Here is a 24,258-nt window from a genome sequence, read left to right as displayed (position 1 = left end):
TTACACGTTGTATTGAACAGCCTGTGGGGAGGAAACACAGACATCCTTTTGTGCTTTGAACGCGTCTTTGTGGTTTATTGGAAAGGGGCACAATGCAGAACTATCTCATCCCGTGAACAAAATGTTCCCCATTGTTTTCATCAATCAGTGGCCTGTAATCTGAATTTCTTATTCAAGGCTGGCAAATCAGAAATGACAATGCAGCTGTGGGCAACAGCAAAAAAAAAAAAACAAAGATGCAAAAATAGGAGCAAACAGGTGGAAGTAAATCCTGTCCGATTGTGCTTTTTCCTTCTGTGAAGCTTTAAAGGAACAGCCTTTAAGAACTGTGGGGGAAATATAGGCAGCAGTATTTTGTTCTTCTGTTTCGTCTCATAAATATGTGAACATACATGAAAAAGAAAGTGCACCCTATTTCAATTCTTAGGTTTATGTATCAGAACATAATAACTTTTTATTGGTCCTCACTGGGTGATAAAGTTACCCAAACTAAACCTTGTAATAAAACAATAACTATAAACTATCCCATGATTCAGTAGCTTGTACAGCCACCTTCAGCAGCCATAGTTCTGTTTGGCATTATCAGTCTTTTGAATTTTGATCTGCACTTCATTGCAACGTTGCTCCCTTCATTGAGGTTTGCGAGCCTTTGTTTCTGCACAAATCTCATAAAGCTCCTCCACAGCATTTCAATCAGGTTGAGGTCTAGACCTTGACTGGAGCATTATATCAAAGCAAATCAACACTAAAATGTTAAATGAGCCAGTTTCAGCCAAACATTTAACGCTTGAATACTTCCAGGTATCCAGAGGAGTTCATGGTGGACTCAATGACTGGAGGGTGTCCAGATCCTGCAGCTGCAAAACAAGCCCAAATCATCATCCCTCCACCACTGTGCTTGACAGTTGGTGTTTGTGCTCTCACGCTGTGTTTAGCTGTGTAACACGGTGCTTTGTGTTATAACCAATTACCTTTTCTTCTACTTTCTACCAATTCTGAACCTGAATCACACACCCGAAATATTACTGAACCCGGACCAGAGCTCGCTTACACAGCTTCAACCAATTTAACTGACAAAAAGTTGATTCAGGACTTTTTTTACTAGATGATTGTGTCCTTTGCAAGAGAAACCCGAGTATATTACATGTTGATCTTAGCAAGAGTGCCAGCTACAACATGCCAGCTATAATTCAGAAAATACTTTTCATGTCATCTAGGCAACAATATATCTCTTCCAAAACATATTCAGTTTTACTGCATATAGCAAAGTTTTTAAGATCCCTATTTCCTGTGATTTCATGCCCCCTGCTGTGTTCCTCCTTGCTGCAAAATATCTTATAATTAGGAAATATTTTGCATGTTTCAAAGAGCAGATGCTCTCAAAATGTCATTACATTTCTAACCCATATCACCAGTGCTAAAAATTGCGTTGGGAAATAAAGCTCCACAGGGAACAATATTTCAGAACAAATCATGAGCCAGAGAGGGGTTTGTTCCACTCTTCATAGAACAAAGACCATAATGTTTGTTAAATGGATGGCTGTTTTATGACCAAGTTTGACGTTTGAATCCAAAATTCTTGGATTTTTAAACAGATTGATTAAAACATTACATAATTTGTACCTGTGGATGTGTTCCCTCATGGAGGTGTATCAGTATCACAGTATCATCTGGAGTAATGGGCTGAGACGGACAATAAAACAGTGATAAAACTGCAGCCTAGCCCTTGTTGCTGTAGATTTAGAATCTAAATTGGAACTGATGCTAAAGGTGACTGAGGGAAAGCACTCAGTGAGCATTTTGCTAACTTTGAGTGTAATATGAGTGCCGAACAACAGCCTGTTATGTAAAATAAGCTCATTTAGGCATAAGAATAGAAACATCCTGTGCATCCATGCTATCTCTCCCCCATTCATTTCTGGAACAGGTCCAGATTAAAGAGGAATTTGCGTTTAAACACTGTGAATGTAGTTACTGTGCCAGTTGTGGGGTCTTGGCAAATAAATTACATTAAATTATGGTGAATTTACTTAAGGCTGCAGCAGGTTTGAATTAAATTAATCTGGAACTTTTTTGCATGAATCAGTTTTAAAGGTGGATCACTTTCTTTCTTTGTCTCCCACAAACACACAAAGTGTATTGCTGCCCTGTTAGCATTATTTTATTTTTATAATTGGTTTAAAGAGTAAACACACTCAGTATACAGCACATACCGTGGACCTCAGTGGAAAAGGTCAATGATTACACTTTCTCTCATGTATGGGCTTTATTCACCATTCCAAGCTGTCAAAGGCTTTACATTCACAAATTCTAGCATAACCACATCTTACCTTTGCTCTTCCGACGTGTATTTCTAAAAAAAATCTGATTTTCTTTTATAGAGTCCATCACAAACTTTACCTCAAGGAGAATAAAGTCTTTTCATTTTCCACTTACAGGTTTATTTCATCACCACTGGAGTTCAGATTCTTCTTTCCTTACTCCTGTGTTGATTGAGCATGTGCTATATGCGTTTAATACACTTCATATCAGTGCTTGTTGCTGAATAACCACACAGTATGGAGGGGATGGTCGGAGGTGCTAATCAATGGACCTTGGTGACACTGACTCTTGTGTGCAAGATATTGCTGGCTGAGGACTTATCCTATGCAACATTTTTAACCCACAAATGGTTAGGGTAAGAAGTTAAAGAGACACGTTAACGGTTAGAACGAATGTGCATTTTAAGAGCCTGATTTACTAAATACATACTTAAGCAGCTACAGTAATTCCCATGGTTACAGCTTAGACTGGTTTCCTTTGAAGCTGTCGTGTCACATGAGGGCTGTTTGACAGAAAGCAATAGCCTGGAACACATTACCATCTCATAATATCCAATCATGATATGTGACAACACTATATATAGCACAAGTGGACAGATGCATCTAGTACATGTTTCTGGGTGAGATTGGGGTGAACACTGTTGCATTGTGTTTGTGTTTCTGGTTCATTTGTGTTTTCTGAACTGTGATTTTGGTTTTGCTGCTGTTTTCTGCTATGCTGAGGCACTTTTTGGTTTTCTTGTTGTCTTTTTTGGTGTGCTTTGTATCTTGGGATCGCCTTATTCATAGCAAATAAACATAGAAACCTGTTTACAGTGGCCGCATAGATCAAATATCACCAGATCTAGGTTTTGTGCAGTTTGCAGGCAGTGGAATAAGCTACATAAACCTCTTTTCCTTCTTGTTTAATTAAACCATTACACTGCTTTTTTACACCATTATGGTATACATCAATTACAGTGTATACGCAAAACAAATAAAGTAGATATAAGAAACTCTAGCAATCATTTATCCAGCTTTCTCCTTTAAAGCTTATGACAACTCCAGGCGTTAAAATAGAATCTGCAATTTTTGATAATGCTGCACAGCCTGCGGAGACTTGAAAACAAGTGTGTTTTGAAGAACCGAGTCTGGTCACAGGAGTCCTCCTAAGGGGGGGCAGCTTTCATCTGCAGAGGTAAAACATTGGTTATAATGTGTGGTTTCTGGCTATAACTGTGTTCTAATGGGATCACTTTAAGTTTTTAAAGGCAGTGATGCGATTTGTTCCCCAACAGTAGGAGACAAGCACCAAAAGTAAAAAATCTGTCTTTAAATTATGACTTGTAACAATAATTTCTGAATGTAGTGTAGACTTAATTAATCTTGCTGCTGCGTTTGGGTAATTGCTTGAAACTCCAGGCTATTTAAAAAGTGTCCCATGCAGTTTTTCTCTGCTGGAGTCCCTGTTTGTGCAGTGCAGACTAATACAGCTCAAAAACCGCATTGATTTCTCAAAGCTAAAGTGTCATTGTACATGCTACCCTCATCTCTGGGATATCAGACTGCAAACAGCTTAGAATCTGAGCAGACAAAAGGTTGACTACATATATCATACTCATGACGTGCACATTTGAAGGTTGAAAGTTGGGTTTCAGGGCAAAATCTTAACATTCTGGAAGTTTTTCCCTTTAAAGACAAAACATATTGTTATGCTGGCAAATCAGCATTTTTATGTGACCTTATCTGACCTTAGCCGAGTTGTACTGCCTGAAGTATTGAGCATATTTTCAGAAAGTTTCTGAAAATCCTTTAGACTGTTTTGATGGCAGCCCACCACCTGAACAAACCACCTAAAATGGGGTTTCCATGTCACACAGCGTTCAGCCTACTGTTTTGTTCACTGGAGCTGCAGTGTCTAACAGGAACTGTCAAACGTAACTGGAAAGGCAGCCACAAAAATCAAAGCTCTAGCTGTTCAATAAAGATGGTTAAGAATCCAACTGAAGGTCAGAGTGTTAAGGTAAAGACAAAAGATGAGTTTCCAAACTGGGTGTCATAAAAAGCACAACAAGCCCCATGTTCATTGTATATCAACTGGTTTGATGACTGTTAGATGGTGTTGCTGATACTGTTTTCACCTTGTGGGAGTGTAACTGTCACCGTGGCAAAATGTGTAACACAAAGGCAGCTTTGACAATCTTGCCAGGTGTTTAAACGTCTGTCTGAACAGATTATTACAACCATTCCAAATATAGTTGTAAGACACATAAAATGAGTTCAGAATGAAGGTGTGTTTGAAGATGGCTGTGGACTGATGACTCACTGGTGGTGTGAGCTCATCACTTGTTTGATTAATTGCATGTATGTATGACAAACACTTTTAAGCTTCTACTGTGATCCCCTAATGCAGCAATAACTGCAAATGAACATTTCAGTAACTGCTCGGTCTTGCAAACCATTTTTCCTCTGTGTATTTTTGTCTAATTTTTTTATAACTGAGCTCTATTTGTCTACTTTTGGGACTGAAACTTGAGCTGCACGTCTGTGGACTGTGGCAGGATGCTCCACATCAAGCTTTCCCAGAACTCACACGATCCTCTCACAAAAGCACCACAGCAACAAGCACAAGTCCGTCGTGATGCAAGGTGACAGTCCACCCACTCAGCCACTGATGCCACATAGATTTGGGTTACAGTGAGCCACTCTGTCTCCCACTTTGCCCTCTGTTGGTTCATTTATCATACTTTTATTGTTTGAACTAGACTGCAGAGTTCATTTTGACTCTTGTTTATGACACATGGGGTGATAAAATGCTGCTTTTGTAGCTGAAGTTATTGGAAAAGAAATGTGGATATAAATAGAATTGATTAGCTCAAGTGTCCTTGGTCTCAAACTCTTAAAAAAATAATGATAATAACATGATCTTTTCTCTCGGATTTACTGTTAAAATATAAGGACCCCAAGTGAAAAAGGGAGCTGGGTGGGTTTTCAAAAGTCTTGGAAAGTTTGTGGCTGATGTTCTAATGCTCAGGAGTGATAATAAAATAAAAGATGAAGAGGCAGAGGGAACAGACTGTAGGCATGGAGCTTCAGAATAAAGAGAAATGATGCTGAGAAAGAAAAGGGGGACTGGAGCAGGAGGCGATCCTGACAAGTGTAATTCCTGTGTGATCATAAAAGCTGCACTCAGATCAGATGCTGAAGTCAGCGCATATAAAGCACCAGGCTTCACCATGGGCGTGAATTTCTCCAAACCAATGCAATATGGAGAAAAACAGGGGAGGGAGGATACAGATATAAAGATGGAGAGAGGGGGGGGGCAGAGAGATGGTTCATCTTCTGCTGGTTCCTGACACCACAGTGGGAAAAATATTCCTGATTAATATCAGGGACTATTGAAGATGAGAAAGAATGAAGAAAAGAGCTGCAAGAAAGAAAAGAGTGTGAACAAGTCACTTTCACATTCAACTAAAGCTTCTGTGTTCTACAAGTGAGATCGTGCAGCTTGGTTAATAATGATACTAACTTTAAAACACAAGATTGCTTGAATATTGGAGGGATTCTATAGTAACGCCTGTACTAAAATAAGCACAAAACATCTTTACTTCAACTTTAATGCTACACAATCAGTTGCCACTAAATAGAAGAGACTCAACAACACTGCTCTGCCAGTGGCTTTAAAGGAAGAATCATGCAAAATGGCACTGAAAGCAAACAGCGAAACCGAAGCTCTCTCATCAGACAGATTCTTGCACAGAGAGATGATCGGCCCAAAGGCACCGGTCTCTTTCACTACAGGGAGAGAGGCACAGGTGGGAAGCACAGAAGGACCACGTTGACTCCCATGAGCCCCGTCAGGAGGACACTTTATTTTGTTTCTATGCTCCAAGTGCAATTAGTTAGGTTTAACATGTAATTACACCATCACTCATGTCTACATCTTTGCAAGAGGCCTGAACACTCAGTGATGCTTTAGTGGGGATATTATGAGAATAATGAGAAAACAGAACTTTTAGTTTTCTGTTTGACATGACATATTCTGCAATGTGACTATTTCCAGCCAAGTAAGTCCAGCCAGACAGAAAACCTTCAATTTGCACTGATAAACATTTATTTATTTTCATGCCACCCATTATGACTCTGAAAAAAAGGTGCATCAGTTGGAAAAGGGGTTTGTGTGTCTAACAGGTTTTTTGGGGGCGTTACTTAGACAGTTTTGATGTGATATGCAACAACAGTATCTGTTTCAGTCTATTTAATCATTTTCCTAACTTTAACCACATGTTTTCAATTCCTAATGTTAACCGAGTGGCTTTCAGTGCTAAACTTTAACTAAGTAGTTTGTAAGATGCAGATGTTCTTTCTCCCCAATGTAATGGGACATTAGTCCTTTTGAGTCCTTTTGATAAAAAAAATAAAAATAAAAAAACATTGTAAATCGATCCCATTGACATGAATACGTTTGTCAAATTTTCTTGACTATTTGACATTTAGACATCGATATAAAGCACATCAGCATTGGTAAAGCATAGCTTTTTAAATACTTAATGCACACATGGATGCAGTATCGACGTACACTAAATAGTTGGATTTGATCAAATTTATTCTAGGGTCGTTGTACTTGAGCTGCTTTAAACTTCTAAGGAAAATTATTCTTTATATGCCTTACCTTTGTATTTGACAGCTGCTGTAACAACAAAAATAAGACACAATACATAGTACTCTGAAATGCTTCATTCTCTATGAAACTTTGATATATTTAAACGTGTCTTAGCTATCTTAGTTGCAGAGTATTTAAAACTTTCATTGCTACTTTTACCAAAATATCCAAATATTTATTACAGAACAGGCATATTTTGAAATTTAGATACTTAGTTATGTTATTTAATTTGGTTTAAAGTGACAAAAAACAGTCCAAGGTTTCTATCGTGTCAGCAGCATGAACGTGTGGGTATAACGGATAATATCAGAACAAAAACCAAAAACATTAGCTGTAAACATTGTTTTGACTGTAATTTCTCTTCACATAAATGTATTTTGTTTCACCAATAACTCCACCAATCAGTCTAACCTTCTGTGAGAGGGCTCTATATTTTTCTCTGTTAAGGCCACAGGGGCATTGGCCCCAGCTGAAATCTGATTGGCTCCCTGAAGTGCCCCTGTCCTGTCACTCATCTGTCCTTTGTCCCAGATTATAGGTGGATGCAATTCCTTGGTGAAACACTAGTGGCGCAAACAGGAATGTCCGGTGTGAATAAAGCTTTCAGAGGAAGAAAATTTGAACAATCTCGAACGATGTTGGGCAAATACTTGGCTCCTCTACAAATACTGTTGCCCCTTACTCAGAAAAATCCGAGATCTGCCACTGCTTAAAACATACAAAACCACAGGGCGTCACATCAAAGTTTCAGTCCAAAACAAACAGAACCAAAAGTGAACTAAAAAGAAAATGTAGCCTAACCCCCAGCAGCTCGTGCATTTCTCATTGTCAGAAAAATCCAACCACTGTTGATTCTGGCCTTATCCAGCTCTATGTGGGAGACTTTTTAGCTAAAAAAAAGACATGGTTTATTCAATGAAAGAAAATCTGAAAGTTTGCTCACTTCAGAGTACAAAGCAGAGACACACAGACAGCACTCAAAGCCAGAAGTTCAGAAGAGAAGAGAACATATTACCTGATGCAGGGAGGATGGTGGAACATAGTCTCATCAATATGTCTTCACATAGTTAGTAGTTGTTCGCTACTGTACTGAGGCTTGATATATATATAAAATATAACACATCAAACCTTTATGGAATGTTTCAAGATGTCAGGTTTGTTTGTTTATTGAAACAAGATGCAGGCGTTGAGGTTCAAAGTGAAAGTTTGATCCAGTCTGAGTAGCAAGTCCCAGAGAATAACTGTTCATTGCATTTAACCAGGAAGGGGAACTGGAGTCAGGGAATGTCACACAAGAGATTGTCATACAGGGAAGTTTTCTGTCTTTGTTTAAAAGACCACAATGTAAGTTCTGTGTTGATCTGATGCTTAGTACAGATTGACTCATTTTGGTTGTTTCAGTGGTTTATAGATTACTTAAAACATCCAACTATGTATTGTTACAACAAAGATGAATCTTAATCCATGGGCTAAATGCCCTAAGGTCCTCGTATCTGTATGAGATGCAGTACTGTGCAAAAGTCACGAGCCACCCCTCATTTCTTAATATATCGCAAGAAAAACAGACAATTTGAACTGTTATTTATTGAGATGCACAATTATAAATACAGTATATAAACCAGGAAAAGAGTTTGTATAATGTACAACAAGCTTTCTGTCATTTCTTTAAGTAGTCTTCAGGAATAGTTCCCCAGGCTTCTTGAAGGACATCCCAAAGCTCTTCTTTGGATGTTGGCTGCCTTTTGTTCCGTTCTCTGTCAGATGATCCCACACTGCTTCAATAATGTTGCGGTCCGGGCTCTGGGGAATGTCAAGATACCCTTTCAAATTGGGTCTCTGCTAAGTTGCTTGTAAACACAACATTGATTAATCCCTTCATTTAGGTGTCTTTTTTTATGCTTAAATTATTCATTGGTGGGTGTTAAGTGGCTTAACAAACATAAAAAAAAACTTTCGACCACCAGACAATCATCAGACTGACTAAGAGGGTGAATGAGGTGAAGAGGATTCTTATCAATTTGTAGATATTTAGCAAATCTCTGAGCTTTGTGACTGAAATGGTATTCTTAAATATCTTGTGAACCTAATTGATTAGATAAGTCTAAACAACTGATATTGTGTTAATTATAGTGCACTGAGGACATTATTTCTCATGAAATGATGTTTAATTTTGTAGACGTTTTAAACCCTTGTAAATTTGACAATCTCCTCTGCGGTCATGCGAGTGCTGAAGCAAAAAGTACTTCACAACCTACTTCTTACTTTGGGTCATCCAAATAGCCAACATACCACGGGGAAAAAGATAATTAAATAAACTGGATTTTTATGTACAAAAGGACTTTAACACCACACCGTGCGGCCTCCCCAGGATATTACAAAATTCATTTAGCAGGATATTTGAACAGCTGAATCAAATGCAAATACTGTGAAGTCCTCCAGCGAGTTCACCAAAAAGAGAGCCTATTCCATGGTCATGTAGCAGAAAATTACTGTACTACGGTGTACATTTTAGCATAACTGGGATGCAAAAAAATGAGTAATAGTTTGAGTAAGGCTTTTAAATGGTTCACAGGAACTCATCCTGCAAGAAGTTCACATCAGCTGCCTCATAATAGGTAGTGTGTAAGAGGGTGTGTGGAAGGAGAGGAAAGAAGAGGAAACGTAAGGTCTTATAAGGTCAAACAGTAACTTTAAACTAGATTTACTTGCAAGATGATTTTAGAAGATTTATAAACCACAACAGTGTTCAAAAATCTATCTTTAATCATGATGGAGACATAAATCTTTGTGGCACACAAACAGGAAAACATGTGCATATGTCAAAGTTTGTTAATGGCATTTAACTTCTTCTAGTTAGGAACTAACTAAATTTACATGCTCAAAAGGAGAACAGACGTGAAGCTCTGAGACACAAAGCAACAAAGGTGCCACTGCACTGAAAACAACTGTGCTGCCTTTAGGGCACATGGATGTGGTCGTTGCCATTTGGATGTTGGCAGCAACATGACATGATCAAGCCAAATCTTATATACTGTACTATGATGGATGGTGCAAGAGTTTTCAGTCATGTTGCATATTTGGCTCACTCACACAATGACTTGCACCTAATTTGTGTCGGTGTCACATTACAAACTATCTGGTCCTTCAGACATCCAACTGCACCAAACAGCAGATGAAAGCATATAAAAATCTGGAGGTATATCATTTTTTTGTCAGTGGGTGGGTCCACAACCTCGGTACCAAACAGCTCCATGATGGTTATCCTCTGGTCTTCGCCAGGGTGAGTGTTTGTTCTTATATTATTTTATGTGTTAAGATGCTAGCAGCTAGCAGTAGCGGCTATAATGTTAACAAACATGCAACGCATCTTAACGACGACGTTAACCTGACATGTTTCATAAAAGAATGAAACATAAAAGTCTACCGACTCGTCACCCAAAGCGCTAGGGCAGCCTAAAAAGTCCCAATGAAGTCCATATTAGACTACCAGTAACTTCATAATTATTACTAATTAAATTAGCATTAAACGACAAACTAATGCTATTTAAACACAGCTACAAAAACCAAGTTAGCAAGCTAACATACCTCTGACAAAGTGATCGCTGCAGACATGGGCATTAGCAGTCTCTGCGCCTCCTGACCGCAGACGTAAGTTGTTCTGTGAACTTTTTACATTTCTCACCTTTGTGAACGACTATCTTCGGTACTCTAAAAAAAACTTTTCTTTTTCTCGGATAGAACGATTAGATTAATGATTACAGCAACCGTAAACCACACAAAACATAGGCATTTTTTCAGATGGCAGATCCTCAGTTCACTTCCTGCCTTCCATCTGCATTTCCCGCTCTCGCATTGCAGCAATGTGACATCTCATGAAACCCAGCTATTCAGTTAGCTGCATAGTGAAAAATACTTCTACAGTAAATAGATGGAGGCAATCAACAGGCACAGAAGGAAAATGGAGGTAAAATGGATTTTGTTGTTTGTCTGAATGAAATTGAAATTTATGGTATTAGTTTCTTTTTTTGTGAAATTTTCAAGTGTGTTTTAAGAGTCATGGAGCTTGTTTTAGCAGTGCCTGTGCACACACCATGTGTACATAACATAGCTTAATTTTGTCTTTCCTTTTGTAGTTTTAAAATCTACTAAAGCTTATCAGTGATGATTGTAAAATCCTCATGGCAGTAATCCTGCAAGGTGAAAGTCACATAATGGAACATTACTTCTACTATTAGCTGGGTGTCCATTGCTGCTTTTGATTCAAATTTAGAAGAAGATGCAAATTAGAAGAAGCAAATAGAAATGGTAAAAAACAGGAAAAAGTTTTCTTTTTTTAAAAGATCACTTTAGGTTTGCTGTGCTGTGAATGGAAACTTGGCTATAGTATCACCACATTTTCTATTCTGAAACTCAATTGCTGTGTTCCCCACAGTGCAGTTGTGCAACATCACAAAGTGCTGAAAATAATTGTTTTTTTTCACTGCAGTACATTTTACTCTTCTTTTGATTCCTCTGTGGCCAGATACAAAGCAATTTGTCATATTTTCCAGCAAGTCTGTAATTTGTTTCCACTATGATCATTATTTTATACCAGAAAAGTTTTCCATTGTTACAACAACAACATCCAAACTAAAGCAGCATCAAACAGAATATGGAAGGCTGATGAGAAGCTGTAGCTTGATTTCACCTTCTCAGTTTTTCCTTCCGATGCCTTTATGTGTCTTAGTTGGTTGGTCATGTGACTCCTTGCATGCCTGTGGGATAAGTTAAATAAACAACTCTTCCCTTGAGCTGGTATATGTTATGTTTGTCTGCAAGTCTGCCAGCTTCCAACTACAGTCATTTATAAAGAGCGATCTGATAAGGAACAAGAGAGCAAAACTGCGTATTGATATCAGACGTCAAGCCAGTAATCTGATCTGAATAGAGACAAACAGAATGTAAATTATATGCTTAGGTTGATGCAAACTAGGACTAGCTGTGTACCTTTGAGAGAGCAACACACACACACACAGACAGGGAAACACGGACTGCATCCAATGCAGAATTCCCACGGGTAACACTCCTCATCAAGATGTGTAACTGGACATGAAGGGAAAAGGAGTTTTCACACCCTGCCATTTTTTAAATCAAACTGTTGTGTAGACTGCTTTCCAAAAATAAATGTCAAGGGTAGAGTCAAAGTCAGAGGGATGAGGTTGTGTACTGTAAAAGAAGCCATTTGTCACTGCTCTGCATCCCATTACAGTTCTGAATTGCAGTTGCAGCACAGCACGATACAAATAGAAATATCGTTTATTGCCTAATACAAACCTGATAATCTCTGCAAAGCTGCCATGCAGTTCTCCTCCAGTTCCTTTCTATGTTTTGGAAGAACCTCAGGAAATAGAGTGGAAAATGCTGTTATGTTTTTGATTGAATTTGTGGTTTTTTTTCAGGCGGTTGACACCTGAACAGGTTAGCGTTGTTCTCCCCTTTGCAGACCTGAAGGAAAGTTTTATCTTGTGAGAATCAGATAAAACTTCTTGTTAGAAGAATTCTGCAAGACAAATTTAACCCCCTTCCATTTCATCTTCTGCAATCGAAGTGATCTCAGCTTCTACCAATGTTACCTAACTATGTAGTTTTCTGTATTTAGTACATCTTGATCAATACTCCATGATAGAGCCACTTTCTGACTGCGGGTATTAGCGCAGCCATTAAAGTTCCTCTGATGCAGCACTTTCTGTGTAAGTGGACAGTTTTGCTGACTTTTCCTGTGCAGGTCGATGATAAATTGGATTTTAAGTAAACAGTGATGAAGCACCCTAAGCAGTTGGTATTGGCAGTCATAAACCCTGCTCCATATCTCAGCTATTCCTAATCATCAGTGACAAATTTACTCAGGAGCACCTTTTAGGAACCTCCAACCGAAGCATTATGTGCACCTGAGATGAAACCTTCCACCGATAGTTGATCAGTCAGCGACCTTCCTGCACCTACTTACCTTCTGTTGCCATTTATGGACTCTATTTTCATGTTAATCCACTCATCTGACAATATCTTCAAGCCCTTTCATAATAATCTGTAATAAGGACGACCTTTGATGCCACAGACAGCTTCTCAAGGCTGTCTGATTTCTTCTCAGCATGCCGACGGGCGAGTAATCCTCCTTTCTTATCTTGGCTCCCTCTGATATCAAGGCTTACTTTTCTTGAAGCTGTGGCTGCTCTGAGTAATGAACTTGACATCTTTTTATTTCCAGAGTTTGGAAATTTGTTAAACCAAATAAAAAAAGGAAATTCTGTTTTGTTGATGCGACACTGAATGACTCACTTAAACTGACTCTTCCAGAAGGCAGTGCTGCAGCACCCCTATTTCCAAGGGGGTGATTGTATTCTACAGTAGGGGCGGTTTGTCCATAAGGGCGATCGGGCGACGCACCAACAAAGGGAAAAAAAGAGGAATTGTTTATCTGTCGTATTTTTCCACAGCTCGACGGGGTTGTGACAGTTCTAGACAGTTTCAACTGCTCTGCATGTCACTGTCCAATCAGCGTAAGGCCGTGCTCCATGAGGTACCGCCCCTTAGAGGCGTTTTCGGTCAGGTTGAAAATCGCCCCAACTGCTTCCATTGACTTTAATGTAAAATCTTTTCAAATTTATGGCTTTGCAATACAATCTCTGTGGGTTCCGGGAGGGCTCGCTCCAACATGCTTTCGTTATACGTAACATGAATATAGCTAGCGTAGCTAGGTTACTAGCATAGCTACGCTAGCGTAGCTAGGTTACTAGCATAGCTACGCTAGCGTAGCCACCACGCGCCAGAGTGTACGGAGTAACTCAGTTGTTTTATTGAAAGAAATCCCCTTCAGTTAGCATAGCAATGAGCATAAATTGGCAACCAAACAATGAGGACCTCCCAGACCAAATTTGAATATAAAACAAATTTCTGCTAAGTATGAGCGGAAAACTTTTGTAAAATTGAAATTGTAACCATTTGTAATGGAAAATCAATGCTAATATAAAGTCAAGATCTGTAAATAAATACTACTAATGTTTTCAATTTGTATCTAGTCTTAATTAATGGTGAAGCAGATATCTCTCACATGTTCAAAGGTATTTGAAAGTAAACCGATTACCTGCTAGTATGTGGTAAAGGCGGCTAAAGGGAAAATCTTTATCTAGCTGACCAGAAAAAAAAAAACAGATTGTGGCAGCTGACTTGCTACTTATTAATTTACCCATTGAACGGGTTAGTTTAGTCATCATCGCTACTATTGCCTCCCCCTGAGAAATTTGTCATGAGTGAAATTTGTCACTGCTCTACAGTGACCTTGAGGTTCAAAACGCAACATGCGAGAAGTTGCTTGTTATGCAGAAAACACAACAAAGAAGTTGTTCATCATATGGTTTTGTTTTGTAGAACGTTGTGTTGTCATTTTGTGTTTTTGGACGTGTTTTCAGTTTCAGTTTCAGTGTTTTCTGTAATTTTGTTTGCTGTTTTCTGACATGTTGTTTAGATGCTGTCATGTTGTGTACAACTGAGTCTCTGAAATGCTTTTTTTGCTGTAACCTTGTGAAAGGTTTTCTTTTGTGGATGTGATTTCTGTTTTGTGATTGGTGGAATGCAGTAATTTCCGTTTTTGTCCTGTTCTTTCCTGAAACAGTTTAGGAAATGTAGTTGTATTTAATTAAATGGTTCTGTTTTCAGTTTACCATTGTGTTTTGTCCTGTGTCGTTGTGTTTTGCACCTCAAGGTCAGGGTGATTTTTATAGGTAGACCTATAGATATTCCCTTGCTCAGGTACTATCACCTTAGCTCTGAAGAATATCAGGCCTGTCTACATAAAGCTTCCTGCTGGGTAAAAAAAAACTTTATACGTACAAGTATTACATGTCCATGAATCTCCCGTCAGGGAAGAATGTGTCAGTTGTGCCACTGTGCTGAGCTTCACACCGCCTAAGCTGAGCTGATAGATGGTTGAGCTTCAGGCATTCAGGACTGCCAAGTGTCAGTGCTCAGTGCACTCAAGTCTCAGGCTTGCAGCCCCTGGATTCACCAAGGAGGAGAACTACTGGAGCATTACCAGTATTCTTGGAGATTATAATGTCATTACAAGCTTATAACATGGAGATTTTTACATGGAAATCTCACACACACACTTATAGGAGGTGCACTTTAAACCGAAACGAATGCAGCTGGATTCAGACACTGTCTGTCCTGTAGGTACATACAGACATTATATTAATATTCCCATGAACGCTGTCACAGCCAGTCTTAGTCAAGGAGGACTCACCACTGAGCCACCATAATACCCTTGAGTCCAGCAACAGTCTTATGAATGGGCATTAGTCTTGGCTCATTTAGGACAACATAATCTGGAGGACACTGCAGATTCTGTGCAAGTGATATAATTGAAATTATGACAAGTCAAGACTTCAAGTCAGTAAGAATAATGGTCAACTCTTCTTCATGGAGCAACAACTCAGGCAAGGTGATGAAAAAGGGAGGAAAAAAGCCTGGTGAGTCATTTCAAGGCCATTCCTGGTAATCAGCATTCACAGCTGTTGAGGTGGCAGTCACAACCAGCCAGCACCATATGTGTGGGCTATTAGTGTTCAATGTTTTAATTACTGTACAAATCAGGACTGTTCCTATACAGAGAGGGACAAATGTGAAAATGCTCACCTGTAACAGATGGTGTGTCTAAATCGAGTTGTTTATGTGTTTTCTGTTGATGGGAGTGGAGTTCACAGATCAGATTGTGTGGTTTAACCTTAAGCAACCAAAAAATAATTTCACAAAACATAAAGGGGACAATCTCCCAGATAATCTGTGCTTGACTCTCTGTGTGGTGGGTGAAATATTGCAGGGTGTCATTTCTTCTGCTCCCTTCATGCCAGTTGAAGTAACACCAACCTGTAATTGTCCATTCCTCCTGCCTCTGGAGGCAAGCTGCCAAATCATTAGCATGCTTCTGGAGGAACTAAGCCAGGCAATAAAGTCAGAAGGGAAAGTGCTACCAAGGGTCTTCAGAGTCCCTTTAGTGAGGCGATTTGATGGCAAAGTGTGGACGAATGAAACATTAAATGAAGACGAGACCTTTGAAAAAGTTCCACTTTTATTGTGATCTTGTTGAAATTTTGCTCCTTTGAATCTGATCTGAACTAAAACAGCAGAGTATTGCAGCATTGATCTGAGAATTAATTAACAGAAGTGAGTGTGTTTACGCTGGTTAATTAACTGTGGGAACACCAGAATCCTTCTAATGCAACATTTGCAAAGTGAAAGAAAGATTAGATGTTTCCATATTAAAGTCATCTTCTGTGTTTAATGTAGTTTAATGTTAAAGCATGACGACCGTATTTCCCCAAATAAAGGTTGGGATTCAACTAAAAGCCGGGCCCTTTAATAAGGGCCAGATGCATGATGACACACAAATAAAGGACAGCCTCTGATACAGATGGGGAGCCAAAAAAAAATTTAAAATCAGTTTAATTACATAATCTGTAAGCTGTTTTTTTTCTTTTAACACTTTGATCCAATGGATTTTGCAGAGTGAGTTGTTTTACAATAGAAAACATGGGTAGGCGCAGGGATTTGGGCAACTTTGACAAATTGTGAGTGTTAGACAGCAGAAACACTTGTGGGATGTTTCAGTGGTCAGAATCTACCTCTATCTGAAAGTGGTCAAAGGCAGGAAAACTAAGTGAGTCACTGGCAGTTACGAGGGGCCAAAACTCATTCATGCACATGGGGAACAAAGGCTGGTTCACGCTGTCTGATCCATTTGAAGAGCAACTGTAGCTCAAATTGCTCCGTAAGTTAATGCCGGTTCTAACAGGAACATGTCAGAATACGGAGAGCATGGCAGTTTGCTTCATGTGGAGCCCTGCAGCCACAGGCTACTCATGATGGCCATGCCTACTCCTGTCCACTGCCAAAAGTGCCCACATCAGAACTGGACCACAGAGCGATGCAAACAGTCGGCCTGGTCTAATGAATCACGTTTTAAATTATGTGTACAGCAGCGTCCCTCTGCATCAGTTGCCGAGAGGCTCTTTTTATACTCAGTCAAGTTACTGACCTGTTGCCAGTTAACCTAATTAGCTGCAGCATGTCCCTCCAGCTTGTTCTTTTTAGCAGCCAACCACTTACTTTTTACTTACTTCAGCCTTTTGTTGCCCCCGTCTCAACCTGTTTTGAGATGTGTTGCTGCCATCAAATCTAAAATGAGCTTATATTTGTCATGAAAGAGTAAAATGTTTCACTTTCAATATTTTATATGCTTTCTATGTTTCGTTGTGAATAAAATATTAATCTATGAGATTCTCATTTACTTCTGTTTTCATTTACATTTTACACAGTGTCCCAAGCTTTAAGTTAATCTCACAAACATGTCATATTCTCCTTCTTCGTCTATTCCTTCTTGTTGTTCATGTTCAGGAATTCCACCGGCCCCCTTGCTCTGAAACTCATCACTGAGACATTGCTATTGGGCTTACATGCTCTCGCAATTAATTCTGTTCAAGTTCGGCATGATGAATGTGTGCTGGGCCAAAGCACACTGAGTGCTGAACTTAAAATACAATGAAAGCATATGCTTTAAAAATGCGGCCATGTCACCCACACTGCATGTAGATTTCCTACGACACTTACATTCTCCTCAGCCTTGTGCAGCTCACTATCAGTGAATATTAATGAGAACTTGTCAGTTTGTTCACAGTCAAAACAAACATTCATTTAAAAAGGAAAATAGCAGATCAATTAAAGGAATTAAATGACAGTTGCAGCACTACTCTAGGTGGGCGGTGGGAGGAAATTTTCCACCATTAGCAAATATGACATTCTATTACAACTAATGTATATTCATGACTGTTCAGTCACCGTGGTCCACATCTAATTTTCCCCATAGTCTTTTAAGCCTTTGAAGTAGGGTTTTGGTAGATTTGGGGCAGAATATTGGTTTAATCAAGAGGAAAATAATTATTTTTCAGCAGTGAGATTCCTAGCTGTTTTTGCATTAAGCCACAGATTTCCATGATGTTTAGTTCAGGGCACTATGAGAACCTTCAGCCTTCCCATCTCTTTGGAGTGCGTGCAGGAACATTATCTATATCAGTATCCATCCTATATGATGTTATTTTGCTTTTTTTTAATAAATCCATTCTCCCCTCTAACACTGAAATAATTCATGTGCCACTGGCCAAAAGCTCAAAGTACATTAAATTCACTTCTGTGCTTAACAGTTGGAGTAAAAAAAAAAGCACATCACAATTTAAGGGTCTGCTGAATCTTCCTGGAGATCTTTTGTAGTCAAACTACAGCTTTGACTTGTCTTTCTAGCAATCCATTAAAAGTTTACTTGGTCTTTTGAACCTCAACTTAATGACTTTCTGAACTAAAGAAAGAAACAGCAACAGCATGTCTCCTTAACGCCTTCTACTGCTACATGAGAATCAATTATTGTAAGTAATCTGACTGCTCGGTAGTCGAGAGGAGCCCATGGCTGCTGAGTGTTGAGACAATTGTTTGAGGATATTTACATCACCTGGCCGTTCCTTAAAACAGTGACCAAGTCATAGCCTTGAAATTGGATGGATGGATGGATGGATGTGTTGACAGTGATGTCAGATTTATTCTGTGCCCTAAGGCCAGCCTCAGAAGGTAGAAAACACATTATCTGCTCTCACATCACCTGTGTTTTCAGTTGTGGCCTGCTGTGTCTGCTGGTGCATGCCTTTAAGCCATTTTTGCATACATTTAAATGAGAAAGCGGTCTTTGTGAGGGGAAAAAAACAGTGAGTGCAGGTAGGCACAGAGGTGGTGGGAGAGTCCTTTTGTGTGCCTGCTGAGAGTCTCATCAAATAGAACAGAAAAACACATTAGACTGCATGCATCGCTGGCGCTGTCGCATTGATGAGCGGTAACATGGGCATACAGCACGAGTACAAATCAAATCCCACTCGTGTTTTTGTGTACTGTAAGCTGTTTGTCAGCTGGAGGGGGGAAATAAAGACAGTGTTTGACATTCACAAGTTTGATTTCAAGGCGGGATTTGTCATACAACAAATTTTGAAGGACATATTCTCTTGCATGAGCATGCCTTGACATGGAGAAAAGCATGTTAATGTTACATGAATCTCACCATTTGACTGCAGCAGTGGAAGAGAGATGTCTAATAATAGCCCAGGACGGCGCTCGACTCCCTAATGACAGAAGGACAGATGAACCTCTCCTCAGTCCTTGACACCATATTTAAATGTCGTGGAGGAACATCACTGAATATTAGTTTGAAACTTTTTCTCTGTTATGCGCCATTGCTTCATCAATCTGTCACCTCAAGGTGTGAGACAAGAGTCTTTTATTTCCAAGTGAGCTACAACATGACTGTATAAAAAAAAAACATGTGTATCAGTGATATTTGATTAAATATCTTATTGAGTGCTGGAATGTTAAAAATGTTGAGAGTTTGTCGCTGGCTTACTGTTAAGCAAAGAAACCCAGGAGACAGGCTGAACTGACTCTTCAGATTACATACACGGTGAGCGTGTGGTGTGTTCATGCAGGCAAAATTAACTAAAGTAAATGTATTAAAAACACTGCTGTTGCATGGCTTCAGAGCGTTGTGGCAAAACTGTGGGGAAAAAACACAAATTACAATTCAATTTTGCTAAGCTCTGTTTAGCATCTGTTCATGTCAGTCATGCTGAAATGGACTGAGATTTGTTAATATAATGATGTTCATGAAAGAAACAACCTCTGTAAAACAACCTTATTACACAGAATTCAACACAGCCTGACATCAGCCTCACTTTCGTTGTCTTTATTTTTCCTTTGGGACAATTATTATAGAAACATTTGTTCCATTTTTTAAGCACAACTACATCACAGTCAGCACATATACCAGAACAAACAAAAAAACATTGTTTTGCTGCCTTATAAACTGCAAATGCTCTGAAAATATGTGCTAAGTGGCAAACCTGAAGTGACTTAGTATTCAGAAAAGGGGCTTGGAAGGAGTTTATTACGGCACCACAGCATATGTTCAGGGAATAGATCTGAGTAGATGAATGGGTTGACAAAACACTGAACTTGCATGTTGTAACAACTTTGGGTCATGTCTTGGGGTTTTAGTGGCTCAGAAGGTCTGTGAAAATAACATGGTAGTCAAAAACATGCAGCCAAACTTGTGTTGGAGTTTCCACGGTGCTCATCTTATCGATCAAGGGTTCATCGGTCGAGTCTGCTTGGATGGCTTTCCTATCATCCCACCTGAACAAAAGAAAAACTACACACACCTGTAGCATTGCTTCTGAGATGGGAAATCATAAAACAGAAAGTGCTCAGAAAACGTCCATTAAAGCTCTGCGAGGCCGCCTCATCACGACTCTACAACATAATTGAGGCTGTCTTAAAGAAGTTTCACAGTTCTTGTTATAATTGGACAACACATGAGACTGTCCTCTGATTTTAAGTTGTAAAATCAAGGGAACTTGTCCATAACCTCAATCCTGTGTTCATTACTGCAACCTTGAACAGTCCTCCAACCTTAACAAAATACCTACTTTACCCCAAACCATGATCTTTTCCAAAAGCTCTTTCTTTCTTCAGCAATATTCTACAGTTTGTACACATGTTACATGAGGCCCCTTCTGCTCTGTTTGTATGATTGTTTTAGAGGGAAGGGACAAACAACCTGAATGGTTAAGCTTTAAAGGAGAAGTTCGTTTCGGATGCTATTTAGATCACTCGAGATCCGCGTATATCCATCTTTATTTCACCAATACTTTCAGAGGAATGAATGAATTAACACATACTATTGCACTGTTAGTTCAGAGATGCCATGTTGTTGTTATTGGCGGCTATCGGGGGCTTATCGGGGGCTTTCTACACCCGTCTAGTGGGATGACGTCATTGACGCACGCCGCTGCAGCATCGCTCAGTTTCTCTCTGCTTCTGCGTCCTCCTTTCCAGGAGCTCCTCACCCGTACACTCTGGCTCAAACTTTAAGGACGTCCATTGTACTCAAAATCTGATAAATATCCTGTCATGTTGCACAAAACTATCAGTAGTATGAAGTTAGCCACTGTCACAGAGAAAGGAGTAAATAAACTGTGCTGCAGCGGCGCGCGGTGATGACGTCATCCCACTGGACGCGTTTGTCCAAAGTCTTATTTAGCGGCTGTATTATCTATGCTCCGTTCACTCCTGTTTTATGGATATACGATCTCGAGTTATCTAAATATCTTCCGAAGGAAGCCGACTTTCACCAAACTGTTCTCAGTGAGTAGATGAACATATTTTATGGCAGAAACAAGGTCCAGGTTTAAAAAAACAAACAAACTTGACCTTAAAGACCTTCCTATTTAATAACACACAGAGTACCTGCTATCGCTCTGCTAACAAGCTGTTACTTGCTGTGCAGAAGAAACAGGGTTCAATTATCATATAAGAGACAAACAACAAGATATTAAACTGTTGGACACACATAGGAACATCAATATACACACTGATTCATGCGCGCTGTCTTGGGCTGATATTGGTTGTTCATCTCTGAGATCAACTTGAGCCACATTTTCACATCCATTCAGTGGCAATTCGGCCCTTCTTGCCACCACAGGATACGACAGAAATAAATCATTCACAGCACTGAACCTCATAAGTTTCTGTGATGCTGTAAACTGTGCAGCACATCTCAACAATGTAATTAAGTTAGGTGGTGTCTGAAATGGGCTTATCTCCGACAGAAGGGGGAGAATAATTGTTACAATTTACCAGGTGAAAATGAAGTGACTGGAAAATCAGCCGCAGTGCTTTCTCTTTACCATATGTTATGTGAGAATGTGGCTCCACTCGGCTGTCCTGCCTTTCACTTTAGTCCATGTCACCGCAGATAAGACTCTCCAAGAAGGGACTGAACTACCACTCGCCTTGTGAATAATGTAGGCAGGATGTCTGTAACGTGGGGTGGAGAGGGGTTTCTGCTGAGAACAGCAGGTGCCTTTCATCATCATGACACCAGAAACAAGTGAGACACAGCGGGGTGTGTGCTCAGCACAAAGATAAATAAAGCACATAAGCATGCATGCCTTCATGTAGATGGTGCACGTGTGCACTTCTGGATGTGGAAATGTTGGAGTGCGAGAAACACTGGGAATAGAATGACATCCTTTGGGAAATTAACTGGAGAATGTGGTTTTGAGTGCACTTTACTGATAGAAACAGAAGTATTTTTGAGTTCTTAATGCAGCAGTGGAACTGAAGGGCAAATTGTAAAGGTGTTGTTCAAACGAGTACAAAAGCAACACAAAAGCAAGACCTGCTGTGCTTTCACACCCATGAATAAGCAGAAGCAACCACATGACAAAAAACCTGATACGTGACATTGCATCTTTAAATTTAACTGTAAGAGCTGTGTATTGACATAAAATAACTGTTGGCTCTCATCACGTGGAGCCATCTGTGTGCATTCTCTCCCATCCCTCGCAGTCGCAGGACCTTGTACTAATGAACTGAGTAACAGCAGTGCACCAGAGTGAATCACATGAAGCTTAGGAGCATTGACATTCCCCTTTAAGGATCCAGTTTAACTTTTAATCACCCTTGAAATTCCCTTTGATATTTGTTACCAAGAGGAGAGGGAGAGACAAGGTGAGAGAACGCAGGCTTTTCAGCAGCTTGTATGTACGATGATGCCTGGTGTAGATAGCTCTTCTGTCTAATTACCTAAACTTCAGCTGCAATTTCCTTTGAAGACGACAGCCTCACAGGCATGATCAGACTGTGACCACAGGCTAAATTACTCTAACATTCGCTTCATGCTCCCAGGACTTTAAGTTGAAAAGCTGCAGGAGATTTCAGGGATGATTTGTCATTTCTATGGTAATTCTAAAGCTGAACTTCAGGGATTGAACTCTGATGCTGCATTTGAGAAGGGTCGCATCAGCACAAGCAATGCAATAACTTAGGAACACAGAATGTAATCCAGATAGAGTATTGCTGTTGTAGATTTGGTGGTTATTTAGATGCATTTAACTATCTATTTTCTATATGCACTTAATCAGTTTCAGGGTCACGATGGGCCTGAGGCCAATTCCAGCTGCTGCTGGGCGAAAGGCGGGAAACACCCCGGACGGGTTGCCAGTCCGTTGCAGGACCTACATGTAATTAACTTTACAAAACAAACACTCTCTTGGCAGTAATGCCCAATTTCTTTCATAATCATGTTTTTATTCATGTCAACTCCAGTGAAAACAAGAATTACTGAATTTCCCAGCACCTTAAACCATGCAAGCTCACAGGTTCATGTTCACATCCTTAAATACGGTTCAAAGAAGCACGCTTTGAGTAGAATAGCCCCCTACAGGTGGCGGAAAGTATTGCATATCACGGATCGTTTTTTGATCATTTTTACTTCGTCAAATATGAATAATATGAGCATATCTCTTGGCTATTCTGGGAAAGAAGCTGAAGCTCAGAAGAGATCCAACTTTTACACCCCCTAAACTGTGGAACTGGTTGCCACTACATATTAAGCAGGCCTCTTTTATTACCTGTTTTTAAATCTCATTTAAAGACATCTTTTCCTTGTTAAACGACACTGACACCAGTTCTCTTTGACTTTAGAAACTTTAAAAGTTACTTCGGCATCACAATCAGTCGCGTAACATTTGTTTTCTGATGAGTTCGAAGTCAAGTGCAAGTGTGCTTTCACTTACTAACACCTTCAATTCAAATGAACCCTGAACAGAAGTCTAATTTCATCCTTCAGTTTTTCATTGAATTATATACAGATCTTTGTGTCCTGTTACTGGCAATGAGGTCAGCTTTGCCTCCATTATCACACTACTTCATATCATGCTCCTCTTCCATCCCCTGTGGAGTTCATGCAATGTCTATATGAATCTCCAGCAAATCAAATCAAAGTCTCTGCCCTCATATTAACTCCTCCACATGTTACTATGGGAACACAAAGGGCAGTGAATATCATACAGTGGAGGGCCAAGCTGCCTGACGCAGATGGGGAAAGCATGGCTTTGAAACTCAGGAGGGGTTTCAAGCAGGGAAGACAGAGGTTAGAACTCTTCATCCGTCATATGTGCTACCATATTGAGAGTGTCACATTAGAGAGCACGAGTTGAGAAAATCTTAGCAGAGATGTGAAACTTCACTGACGTTCGACTGTCTCTACTCCAAATGTCTGCAGTTATTCTTCAATGTTCTTTCTTTTTTTTATGTTCAGTGTCACACATTACCTTTGTGTTACTCACTGGAACCCCCACTGAGACTGTAAAGAGAAAAACAGACAGG

This window comes from Leuresthes tenuis, unplaced genomic scaffold (assembly GCF_036924035.1).
Source record: "Leuresthes tenuis unplaced genomic scaffold, fLeuTen1.0.hap1 SCAF_24, whole genome shotgun sequence".
NCBI lineage: Eukaryota > Metazoa > Chordata > Actinopteri > Atheriniformes > Atherinopsidae > Leuresthes > Leuresthes tenuis.
This window is presented reverse-complemented; position numbering follows the sequence as displayed.